The sequence below is a fragment of the Marmota flaviventris genome, chromosome 8 (genome assembly GCF_047511675.1).
Source record: "Marmota flaviventris isolate mMarFla1 chromosome 8, mMarFla1.hap1, whole genome shotgun sequence".
Classification (NCBI taxonomy): Eukaryota; Metazoa; Chordata; class Mammalia; order Rodentia; family Sciuridae; genus Marmota; species Marmota flaviventris.
Window position 1 is genome coordinate 47,265,069 of NC_092505.1, and position 13,345 is coordinate 47,278,413.

The window sequence follows — 13,345 nt, forward strand, 5'->3', positions numbered from 1 at the left end:
ATTAGAAGTAACTTCCATATATTAAAATTCACAAATTTAAAATACACAGATATTCAAATTTTGCATTTAATCACAACAGATATGTGCACATCAAAATTTCCATTATCTCAGAGAACTTCCTCACTTACCTTCCCAGACCACATGGCTTCTATCTCTGGGATAACTATTATTCTAGCTTCTAACTTTATAGATTTCTTTTGCTTCTTCATGAACGTCCCATAAATGGAACCACACAATGTGTCCTCTATTGTTTTTGAATCCTCACATTCACTGTGTGAGGCAGAATAATGAACCCCAAAGTATCACTTCATTTAAATAATAGCTGAATTTCTCACCATTGTTTCCAACTGAATTTATGGTGCTTGCAACAGCTTGAAAGAGCTGTATCATGACATTTTCCTTCATGAGGAAGACACCAGGGGTGAGTCCTAAAGAAAAAGTAAATGTCTAGGGGTTTACAATGTTTCTTTTACAGATGCCTGGGTTATTACTTCATGCCCATTGCCACAAAATTTATGTGTCACTTTACTGTTTCTATATAACATTATTTTCAATAATTTCCTGCTCATACCCAGGCCTGTTATCTACCAAGTTCCAATGGAAGAACAAAATCATTATGAAACTTATGAAAACTCATTTTGTCACCCATTTTGGTCTTTGTAGGCTCCTTAGGGACATTATGAAAGCAGCATATTGGAACCAAGTAGTAATTACCAGTATCTTCTGAGCTGAGGTCATAAAAAGGATGCAACTTTGAACCATAAGTTCAGATCCCTTAGCCCCTCTTTTGGCTGAGGGACTACAGCCTGAGCTGCTGTTAAGTATATTAAAGAAAAATGACTTCATGACTTTCGTTGAAGGATAATAAGGCAGTCTCTATTTGGGTCCACCCATAATAGAGAACACTCTAGTGGTATTTTGCAGTGGAAGAGAGAGTTGAGCTGGACTCTGAATATAGCATGGGAAAGTGGGAATTTATAGCCAAGGATTAGGGTGGAGAGTTGGTAGACAGAAAACTTCTAAGAAGAAACACCGGGAAAAAAATGGGATCCACACTAAACTGCCCTAACAGGAATCTTGCAAAAGGCAGACCAGGGTGATCAGATATCACCTGGGGGATGATGGAGAATGAGAAATCTGATCACATATCAAGGGTGATAAGATATCAAGGGTGGTGAGTTTTGCCAAAATGACTCAGTAAGTTTCTTTCTAAAAGTGGAATTTATAAGGGAGCACAAAAATAGTTCTAGAGGAGGTTCAGAAGGTTCATTAAAATTTAGTCAAAGAATCTTTGGCAGGAGAAAGACTGAAGCATCATTTCCAAGAACTGAGAAGGAGGAATCCAGAATATTTAAAATAGGAAGTGACCAAAGGTTTATCGTTTTCTGAGAAATAGCTATATTTAATGACCAAACTGCCTTGCTAAATTACCACATGGAGGTGAGAAAGATAAAGTCAGAAATGTTTTTAAGCCAAATGTGAGGAGGCTATTTCAATGCCCAGCAATATCATGTCGTTGTGAATGGAAGGTAGGAAGCATGGATGGTACCTGGATCCCCTCAATTATCAGCTCATTACTTCAGTGCCCTTTGCAATGAGTCTTACCACTGCCAAACTTCTGTAAGTGTCAAGAATCTGAAAACATGACACTATTTGGTGTCAAGTGTCATACTTACTCAGCTGAAATCAGCTGGGCAAACTGTAATAGCAACACACCAACTAGAAAAAGTAACAATAGTGAGCTATTCCAGTAGCTCTGAGAGAGTCACTGGTTCAATGTAGCCAGTAGTCCAATGGAAGGCAAGAGCCTGCTCCTCCTAAAATGTGGCCTTTCTGACTATGGACCAAATGGGTCAACGTTTCCAGAAACAACACACCTGGCATGCATGAATGTCCTGTAAGTCAGGAACACTGAGTCCTGTAAAGTATGCTCAGTCTATGAAGATGGATGTGCTGCCACGTCCAATGCAGTGATGACTCTAGGCAGCACTTTGGTCAGGGACAGCTCATTCAACAGCCTGATGCAAATGGTATCAAAAACTGGACCCTCATCTTGAGCATTTACATAAGACACCCAGGTAGTTCAATCAGCATGGTCTCCACAGTTCATGGCCCCATAGAGGAGCAGCTTAAATTTACAAATCATGGCTTTTCAAGTGAAAAGACTAAGCAGCTAGACCATTAGTAACAGAATCTAATATAACAAGGTTTCTTCAGCAAAGTATTAGCCAGAACTATGAGAATGACCTTAAATTGCTGCCCGCAGAGTGGAACAACCACATCCAATTTTGGTTCTTTATGACTGGTACTTAGGCTGAATAATTGTAGCAGCCAGAAAACAAAATTGAATATCAGCCTAACTGAACTATTGGAGAACCAGGTCCAAACATTTAGGGGACCTCTGTGGACTGAGGGCCCTATTTAGCCAGTGGCTTTGCTTGAGGCGTTGCAGTTTGAGATATACTTTCCCCCAAGAATACTGTCAAGCCAAGATGTCTCTGGGACCAAGCCAGCTGTTCTTGGATATGCTATTTCCATGTAACAAGCAAAGTTTCTTTGAGCCCTTCTTACCATGTTATTGATTATAGTCAAGACTGACACATCCTGTTGGGCTATTAGGTTCGAAAAGTAACAAAGAACCCATAGGTCATGAATTTCGTATCAATTTAATAGCTGCTTTTCAAAATGAATGCACCTGTAGGCATGTTAGAAAGTTGAATAGTCCAAAACCTCAAAGCATACCTTCAAATAGAGGTTGCTTCCTTTGCCTGGGCCACCAGTTGACAAAATAATTATTCACAAATGCTTATGAATCAAAGTAGTTTTATTAAGTTGAAAGGTCCTAAAAATAACACTTCTATATATGTGGCTCTGTCCAGTTGGGGAAGTCTGCTTTGGCACTTATGGGATGACAAAAATAAAAGTATTTAAATATCAATTCCTACCACTATATTCAGATGTAAAAGCAACAGCAAAAAGGTCCAAAGGGACATGCCTTCTGAACACCCCCTCATACTGTAGAGAAGGCCCTGGTAAAATACTGACTTGTGGGGCCTGCATCAAACTAAGTCATAGAAGTTCAAATTTCTCCTTGTCCTGATGTTCCCAGTATATTTTAAGTGTTGTATTTAACCTTAGTCCACCTTGGGGACAAAGACAACATTTTCTTACTCCTAAACATTTTTCTTTTTAAAATGGCTGAATCTTAATACAGAGGTGGGAAGAAAGAAAACTACTACCTACCAGGAATCAAAGTATATTCACTATACTACATTCACTCTTTTTTTTTTTTTTTTGTACCAGCAATCGAACCTAGAGGCACTTAGCCATGGAGCCACATCCCCTGCCCTTTCCTATTTTTTTTTTTTTTTTATTTTGAGACAGGCACTCTGCTAAGTTACTTAGGCCTTGCTAAGTTACTGAGGCTGGTTTTGAACTTGGAATTCTCCTGCCTCAGCCTTCTAAGCCACGGGGACTATAGGCCTGAGTTCTCTCACTTTTCATTTTGTGACACATAGCAACTTTAAACTCAAACAAGTTTCCATACTTCTGTCCACCCAAAGCTCTATTACTGATGCCATCAATCATGGTTTTGAGTACCTCTTTACACAGCAATCACAGCTATACTGCTTCATCTGAGGATGCAGGATATTTACCCTTCACCTTCCTTGAACTTGAACCACACAATAGCAACCACTTAAAAAAAGAGTATGCCTTAATATGGGGAATTTGCTGCATTATGTCATGACAGCTTCCTTTATTTTCCTTTAATTTTTCATCTGATTGAAACAGAAAGGGCTAGTGGATTTTTCTCCAGAATTGTGGGTCCAGCTGCAAGAGTTTCTCTGAATTTCTTTGGGTGAGCTTCTCATTCTCCAAGAGTCATCTTCATCAACATTGTCAGTCCAGTTCAGGGAAGACTGAGCTCAAACTAGTCAATGCCTTTTCTATGATTTCCCCGAGAATTGTTCTATCTCAAAAACTTTTCCCCCAAGAAAGCCAAAGTTCCTTTGCAGCCACCAGGATCCACTGTGAAATTCTGAAACCTATTATTGCATTTCTGGATGAGTTTAGGGTGGATTAATAGGATGCACAGGTTACCTATTTATAGAAAAATAAAATACAGCTGCACCATGAAAGCACAGCTTTTGCCATTCTTCCTTTAATAAGCATGACACATATTGCTCCCCATCATTTCCCAAGGGAAGAAGTTAAAGTTCTAATAATTTGTGTGGTTTTGACCAGAGGAGTCACCAAAATCCACCCCCTGCCCATTCATACTCAAGTTGTGTGTACATTTCTGTACCTACTGTATGAAAGGAGTCAAAATCTTCTGCCACCTTAGGACTGCCCACCAAGTACTGGGATACATTTGAGGCTGACTGCTAGATTGCTAAGGAAGTCCCATCTGATACAAGAAAATTATCTATGAATAGGTCACCATTTAAGCAACTGCCTTGGAACCTACTCAGCTACCAACCAGCTCCTTAATTTCTTCTCATACAAAGCAATACAATAGAAGATGCTTTGTTGTCTGTTTAACATACAACTTGAAAACAAGCTTTCACATTTTCCAAAGTTATATTAATAGTCCCACAAACCTCCTTTCTTTTCTATTATAGAAAGAAAAAGGTCTGTCAGTATTTACTATGTTGTTGTCCATGGATAAAATCCCCTTCAAAGGGATCAAGAGACAGCGAGCATACCCGGTCCTGGCACCCAATCTTGATTTCTAAATAAAATTCCACACTAGATGATCCTCTAATAAAGTATGAAAGCCAAAATGGTTTAGAAAAATTATAAATCAACTTTAGCACATCTAGTTGAATAAGATAATGAATGAGTACTCAAAAAATTATAAGTCACTGTTAAAGGAAATGGAATCTGGCTTGAAGGAGTTCCACTGGACTAGTCAGAAAAAAAAATTGAGACAAAATGAATAATAAGGGGAATAAATAATTACACATCAAATGTTTTTTTACAGTGTCCATCAGTTCACACTTATACCAGAAAATAAAAAGGGAGTTGTTAAAAAATTAAGAAATGAGGTCTGGGGATGTGGCTCAAGCGGTAGCGCGCTCGCCTGCCATGCATACGGCCCGGGTTCAATCCTCAGCACCACATACAAACAAAAGATGTTGTGTCCGCCAAAAACTAAAAAATAAATATTAAAAAAAATGAGAAAGGAAGAAAGGTTAATAAATTTTGAACTAATTAATGATTTTTAATTCTTGAATTTGCAACCACCAGGCTAAAATTGATTCTTATAATAGACATCATTTGAGAGGCTGTGTTGTTTTGCTAAGCTGTTTTAACAAAATATTATAAACTCAGTGACTTAAAGCACACATGAAAATATGTTTTTTCACAGTTGTGGATGCTCAACTTCCAAGACCAAGGAGTGAGCAGTTTGGTTTTCCTAGACCTTTCTCTTTGGCTTGCATCTGGTCATCTTCTCTCCCCACATCCTCAGATGACTTTTCAGATGTGTGCAGGCAACCATAGTATCCAACTGTGTGTACCAATTTTCTCTTCTTATAAGGACACCAGTTGGATTGATTGAGGGTCACCCTAATGGCCTTATTTTAACTGAATTGCCTTTTTACAGGTACTATGTCTAAATATAGTCACATTTTAACTTACCAAGCATTGGGACATCAACATGTGAATTTTGGGAGTACACAATTTGGCCCATATCAGATGCTAAAACCCCTGGATGAAAGTTGATGAGAGAGTGTTATATTTACAAAGCATGGCATCCCCCATCCCCAACTGATTACTTACCATTGCAAAGAACAGAAGTAGTAACTTCACAGTAAATAACTATATTAACATACACAATGGGAAAAAAAAATATATATATATATATAGTGATGAAATGTAATCCATCAATAATGAATGAACCTCACTGATATCTTCCAATAAAATCACTGAAAAAAATATACATATCCTTATGTTTATCACTACCAAAACTGTAAAACCTAAATATAATCCATAAGGCAACAACCAGATAGTTCCAAATTGGAGGACATGCTATAAAAAAAAAAAAATGAGTCTATACTTTTCAAAATTGTCCAAACAATTAAATACAGAGTGGTACATAACTTCTAACATGACTCCCACGGGGTATTTATACCCTCTGGGTGAGCTGAATCTAATGACCTGTTTTAATGAATAGAACTTTTCAAAAGTGGTGGGATTGTTATTAACATGATTAAGGTCCAAAGTACTCTAACTTATATTCTGTTTGCTCTCTCCTGTCTTGTCTTCTCTGTTGTTCTGGTGAAGTTGGCTGCCATGAATGTGAGCTGACAACATGGAAAAGACCTAAGGGAGGCCTCAGGTCAACAGTCTACAGGAGCCTAGGCTTTAGGTCCAACAGCCCACAAATTTTGCCAACGAATACATTAGGATTCCCTCCCAAGCTGGACTTTGGGATGACTCCAGTTCCAGCTGACACCTTGATTGCAGCCTGTGAGAGACACTGGAACACACAACTAAATTAAAGCCTTTGCAGATTCCTGACCTACAGGAATTGTGTGAAAATATTATTTAAACCACTAAGTCTTAGGATAATGTGTTGTGTGGTAATGAAGAACTAACACAGAGCAAAGCTGAGAAAATGTCCCAGATTAAAGTAAATTAAAGAAACATGACAACAGAATGAAAACTATGATCCTAGATTGAATCCTGAAACAGAAACAAAAAATGTTGACATATCGTCATGAAAGACATTATTTTAAAAACTGAGTATGAACTACCTATTGAACAATATCATGTGAATTGTCAATTTTCTTAATTTAGTAGGTATACAGCAGTAATGTATATCAAATATTTTTTTTCTTTAGTACATACAAAGTTATATAGGTACAATGTATTATGATATCCATAACTTTCAAATGTTTCAATGAAAATATGAAGGAAGAAGAGAAAAATGTGTGTGTGTGTGTGTGTGTGTGTGTGTGTGTGTGTAGTGTCTATGTGTGTCTATGTGTGTATAGATAAAGAAAAAAAACTGCAACAATATATTACCATACTTTTATTTGTAATGGGGTTTGAACCCAGAGGTGCTTAATCACTGAGCCACATACCCAACTCTTTTTATTTTTTGATTTTAAGATAGGGGTTCATTAAGTTACTTAGGGCCTAAGTTGCAGAGGATGGCCTCAAACTTGTGATCCTTCTGCCTCAGCCTCCCAAGTTGCTGGAATTATAAGCATGTGCCATCACACCCTGCTAACAATATATTAATTGAATTCAAGTGAAGAGTACATGAAAGTTCATTATAATCATCTCACCTTTTTTTTTTTAAATTTCACCCTCACATGGCAGCAGTTAGAGATAGATTAAGAGCACAGTGATTATCCCCTATGCATCTGCTGTTACCCATCTGTGGCACTGAATAATCCACAATATTGCTACATACATTAAATCGTCCATTGCCTTTCTGCAGCACTGAAATTGGCAAAAGAGATGGACTAGAGCTAAGCACTTTTTTAGCATTTGTTTCTTAGAGATGTGTAGCATCTTGATTCTTTTTTGATCTTTTATCATTTTTATTAATATATATTAATGGTATATATTAATGGAATTCAGTGTGATATTTCCTTTTTTGTTTTATTTTATTTTTTAGTTGCACTTGGACACAATACCTTTATCCTATTCATTCATTCTTATGTGGTGCTGAGTATCGAACCCAGGGTCTTGCTCGTGCGAGACAAGCGCTCTACCACTGAGCCACAACCCCAGTCCTCAGCGTGATATTTCCATCCATACATACAGAATGCACTGACCAAACCCAACCTCCCTTTTTGCACTTTGCCTCCACCCTCCAAAACCTTTCCCAATTCATAGTAATCACTATTCTACTTTCAAAATGACTTTTTAAACTTCCACATAGAGGAGAGAACATGTGGTAATAGTGTTTCTGTGTCAAGTTCTTTTCACTTAATGTCCTCCAGTCCCATCTATTTTGCTGCAAATAACAAGATTTCATTCTTCTACCAGGCCAAATGATACTCCGTTATGTACATATATGACATTCTTGTTACCCATTCGTCTGTTGATGGATACCTAGTTTGATTCAATATCTTAGCTACTGTGAATAGTGCTACAATAAACATGGGCACACAGATACTTGTTTTAGTATGTTGAGGCCATTTCCTTTGGATATATACCCACAGTGGGAGAACTAGATCATATGGTACATCTGTTTTTAGTTTTTTGCAGACCCTCCATACTGTTTTCTATAGTGGCTATACGAGTTTACTTTCCTACCAATAGAGTATGAGTTTTTCTTCACATTCTCCCCAGCATTAATTTTCCTTGTTGTTGTTTTGTTCTGTTGATAATAACTTTTCTAATTGATATTTTATCTCATGGTAATTTTAATTGGCATTTCCCTGATGGCAAACAATATTGAGCATTTTTTTTCATATATTTGTTGTCATTCATATTTCTTATTTTGATAAATATGTATTCATTTTAAATGGCATTAATTGTCTTTTATCCTAATTTTTAGACAAAAATCTTATGGATATTAATCCTCTGTCTGATGAAGAGTTGTCAAATATTTTCCCATTCTGTAGTTTTTCTCTTCCCTCTGTTGATTTTTCCCTTTTCTGTGCAGAAGTTTTTCAAGAGTTTGAAGCTTAACTTTTTTATTAAACAGAGTATAAATCATTGTAAAATTTTCTATTTAAAAGCTTCATCCATTACCACTAAACTCTGTGTCTGTGCTGTGAACTGAGATTCATTTGATCTCACTCTGTTCAGATGCATTTTATAATCAACACCTGAAGATGTTATACAGAGAAATGGAATTTCAAATCTGGCTATATCAGAGGGTCTGAATGAAAATACAGCCCACATAAATGGGTCTGGAGAATAAATTTATTTTGTAAAACAAAGTAGCAAATGTTTCATTTTCCTCTTTAGTAGGAAGTTTGGGCAATTGGGAATTGTTCTCAGTTATGATTCTTTTCTATATAAATTTCCAATGGAATGTGCTAGGGGGAAAAACACCTGTTAAAGGAAAAAAGAAAACATGCTAAAATAATTAGAAGTAAAAGTTGGAAAGACTGATCCACAACTGAATCCAGGAACCTTTTAAACCCACATTTATTTGCACAACAATCATAAATTCTAGGTGATGTTTTGTAAACATGATTTCTTCAAACTCACTGAAAAATGTATTTTATCTATATTTTTGACTTCTGAAAAAATTTCACTATTCTTAGAGTTTATTTTTTCAAAGCTAAGTAAAAGCATATGGGCCAAGAATATGGATAGACATAAGAACCTCCTCCAAGATTATTAATAAGTGCATGAGTTACTGCTTTGGACTTCACAATCAATATATCATCAACTCCTATTAACAAAATCCACAAGAGTGGCCAATGGAATAATTTTTAGTTTATAATTTATGGAAATCATTTAAGTAGTTAGTTTTTTTTTTCAGATGCTACTCTAGTTTATAGAACATTTTAAGTATTTCAACATATTAAAGGCAACTGCTCTCCTTGTACTAAAGGATACCTGTGTCCAAACTGCCGCCACCATCCGTGTGTATGAGTATTTGCACGCACACACAAATACACACACACACACACACACACACAGCAGCCAGATCTGATTCAATCTCTCATTTGTTCTCTCACTCTTTCTTTTTCCTATATTATGGAAACAACCTCATAAGATTTGTTTCTCTATAAACTGCTCTGTTGTGTTTTCCCTGGATCATAAGCTATTATATTATTTCTTCAGAGTTTTAATAACACTCAATGACACTGATTTAGCCTGGGAGACATCCTGTCCTCATTCAATAGATGCTGAATTAGTTGAAGCTCAATAACTACTTTGTTTCTCTTGTCTTTAAATTTTTCGTGAGTAGGGCATTTGTCATTGTAAAAGCCTCTGTTCCATGATAATTAAAAAAAAAAAGTGAGACCAAGAGTAATAATGGGTTGGAGTCATAGGAAATGGAAGCATGACAAAACTTTCTCCATTAAGTGTCAGTGTAATTGATAGCTTCCTTTAATACCAGGTTTCCTGTGCTGGTTTTGTAGTTACCCAGTATAATTCTGACACTTGGTCAATTTCCAAAGTAAAGACTTTCATATTAAAATAGAATTCACTCACTGGTTGATCCACATATAAACCCATACATGGTACCTAGCAGAGTGTGCCATTGTATATTTAAAAAAAAAAAAAAAGATGAACAATTTAACTTATTCTTTTTAGGATTTGAAAAAAAAATATTTTAGTTAAAAGTGATACTCTTGCTGAATACCTTTTGGAATCATTGCTAAATACTATTTTGCAGAAATACTTGCCACTATTTTGCAGATTTTGCTTATGTACTTTTTACACAGTATGACTGCATTAGGATTCACATAGCCCACCTAACAATGTCTTTATACCCTACTGTGACTATTTCCTCTGATCACAAAATAGGCAAAGACTGCAATATCACAGTAATTTTATCTTGAAGAGATTTTATTTAAGAAATTATCTTTAGTATCTAGATGTTTTTTTCCCAAAAGCAGTTTACCCCAAAGCCCAAAGCATTTGCTTCTAAATATGTTCTAATGATCAACTCTTTGACACAACTTTCCAGAGACTCCTTCAAATCCATTAGTACCCTGAAGTCCCATAAACAGCAAGTTGGACTAGCATTGATGTTTTCCTGATTCTTACTAATTCACTGTGAAATTTTCCCTTCTAGAAGCTCATATTAGTATATATATAATATATACTAATAAGCTGAAAGTGAAGGGATGGAAAAGATAATACATGAAAGTAGAAACCAAAAGAAAGTAGAACAACTATGCCTATATTATATAAAATGGAGATTAGGTCAAAATTTTTTTAAAAAAGATCATTATGATAAAGGGGTCAGTTATTCAAGAGGGTATAATGACTATAAATATATATACACCCAATATTGAGCACCTAAATATAGAAATATTAACAGAAGATAGAAATAGATATCAATAAAATAGTAGCAAGAGACTTCAATACTCCACTTTTAACAATGAATAATCATCCACAAAATCAATAAGAAAACATTGGACATGATCTACAATTTAAACCAAATGGACCTACCAGACTCTATAACCATTCCATTCAATAGCATTCTTCTCCAGTGCACATAGAACACTGCAGGACAGACACGTTAGCACATAACAAGTTTAGAATGGCCTAAATTATGTCAAGTTTATTTTTTCTGAACACAATGATGTGAAATGAGAAATCAAAAGCGAGAGGAATACCAGAAAATTCACAGTATTTTGTGGAAATTCAACAACATACTAGTGGACAAGCAGTGGTTCAAAGGGGAAATTTAATAGAAGACATAAAATATCTCGACACTAATAAAAATGGAAACAATAAACCAAATCCTATGTGACACATCGAAAGCAGTTCTAAGAATACTTATAGAAACAAATGCCTACATTAAAAAGAAGAAATATCTCAAATACACAACCTCAGGGAATCTACGTGACCTAGAAAAAGAAGAAGAAATTAAAGTTAGCAGAAGGAAATAAATAATAAAGATCAGAGCAGAAATAAATCAAACAGAGAATTTTAAAAGTCTATAGAAATATCAACCAAACCAAGAGTTGGTGCTTAAAAAAATTCAACAATCTTTTAGCTACACTAAGAAGAAATAAGACTAAAATAGAAAACAAAAAAGTAAAGGCATTGTAATGGATGCTTAAAAGAGAAAAGAATCTTTAAAAACTATTATGAATAACAAGATGCCAAAAGTTGAATAATCTGGAAATAGCTAAATTCTGAAAATACACAGTCTACTACAATGGAAATGAAGGCAGAATTATAAGAGGGAATAAGTATAGATATACGGTAAATCAGGTCAGATAGGATCAAGGAGGTCCATTTGGTCTGGGAAGTTGGAGAAGTTGAAATGCTAATGTCTTCAGAGCCCTTCCTCCACCCTAATCAAGATATCCTGCCCCCTGCTTCAACCTCTTGCTAAGGAAACCTGTCCCACAGATTGTTCCTCCCTACAGGGACTTATAAAAGTTGTTAATTAATGTGTCTGGCCCTTCCCCAGTCCACCTGCTTCTCACCTTTTGGCCATCCCAACAAGCATTTCCTGGACCTAGGCACATAGGCTGGAAGAAGAGAGATAAGGGGGAATGAAACAGGAGAACAAAAGAAGCCTAGGACATATAAAAAGGCAGAAAACCCTCACTTCTGGGGATACCAGGACACTAGCTATGGCCTCCTTTCTCTCTCCTGGGAGAAGTATATGTTACCTGTTTTTAAATAAACCCTGTTTTGGACGCCGAATGTGCAAAATCATAAGAGACCCACACCTAGACACATTATAATGAAGATGCCCAACATACAGAATAAGGAGAGAATTTTAAAAGCTACAAGAGAAAGGAAGCAGATCACATTTAGGGGTAAGCCAATCAGGATAACAGCTGATCTTTCAACACAGACTCTGAAAGCTAGAAGATCCTGGAATAACATATTTCAAACACTGAAAGAAAATGGGTTCCAACCAAGAATTGTGTTTCCAGCGAAATTAAACTTCAGGATGGAAGATGAAATTAAAACCTTCCACGATAAACAAAAGTTAAAAGAATTTGCAGCTAGAAAACCATCTCTTCAAAACATCCTTGGCAAAACATTACAGGAAGAGGAAATGGAAAATAACAATGAAAACCAACAGTGGGAGGTAGGACACTAAAGGGGGGAAAATAATCAAAGTGGAAAACAAACCATGTTTAGTAACATAAATAAACAAATATGGCTGGAAGAACAACCCATATCTCAATAATAACCCTAAATGTTAATGGCTTAAACTCACCAATCAAGAGACACAGGCTAGTAGAATGGATCACAAAACAAGACCCAACAATATGCTGCCTACAGGAGACGCATTTGATAGGAAAAGACATACATAGGCTGAAGGTGAAAGGTTGGGAAAAATCATATCACTCATATGGACTTCGGAAGCAAGCAGGAGTATCCATACTCATATCAAATAAAATAGATTTTAAGCCAAAGTTAATCAAAAGGGATAAAGAGGGACACTACATACTGCTCAAGGGAACCATACACCAACAAGACATAACAATCATAAATATATATGCCCCAAACAATGGTGCAGCTATGTTCATCAAACAAACTCTTCTCAAGTTCAAGAGTCTAATAGACCACCATACAATAATCATGGGAGACTTCAACACACCTCTATCACCACTGGACAGATCTTCCAAACAAAAGTTGAATAAGGAAACTATAGAACTCAATAACACAATTAATAACCTAGACTTAATTGACATATATAGAATATACCACCCAACAT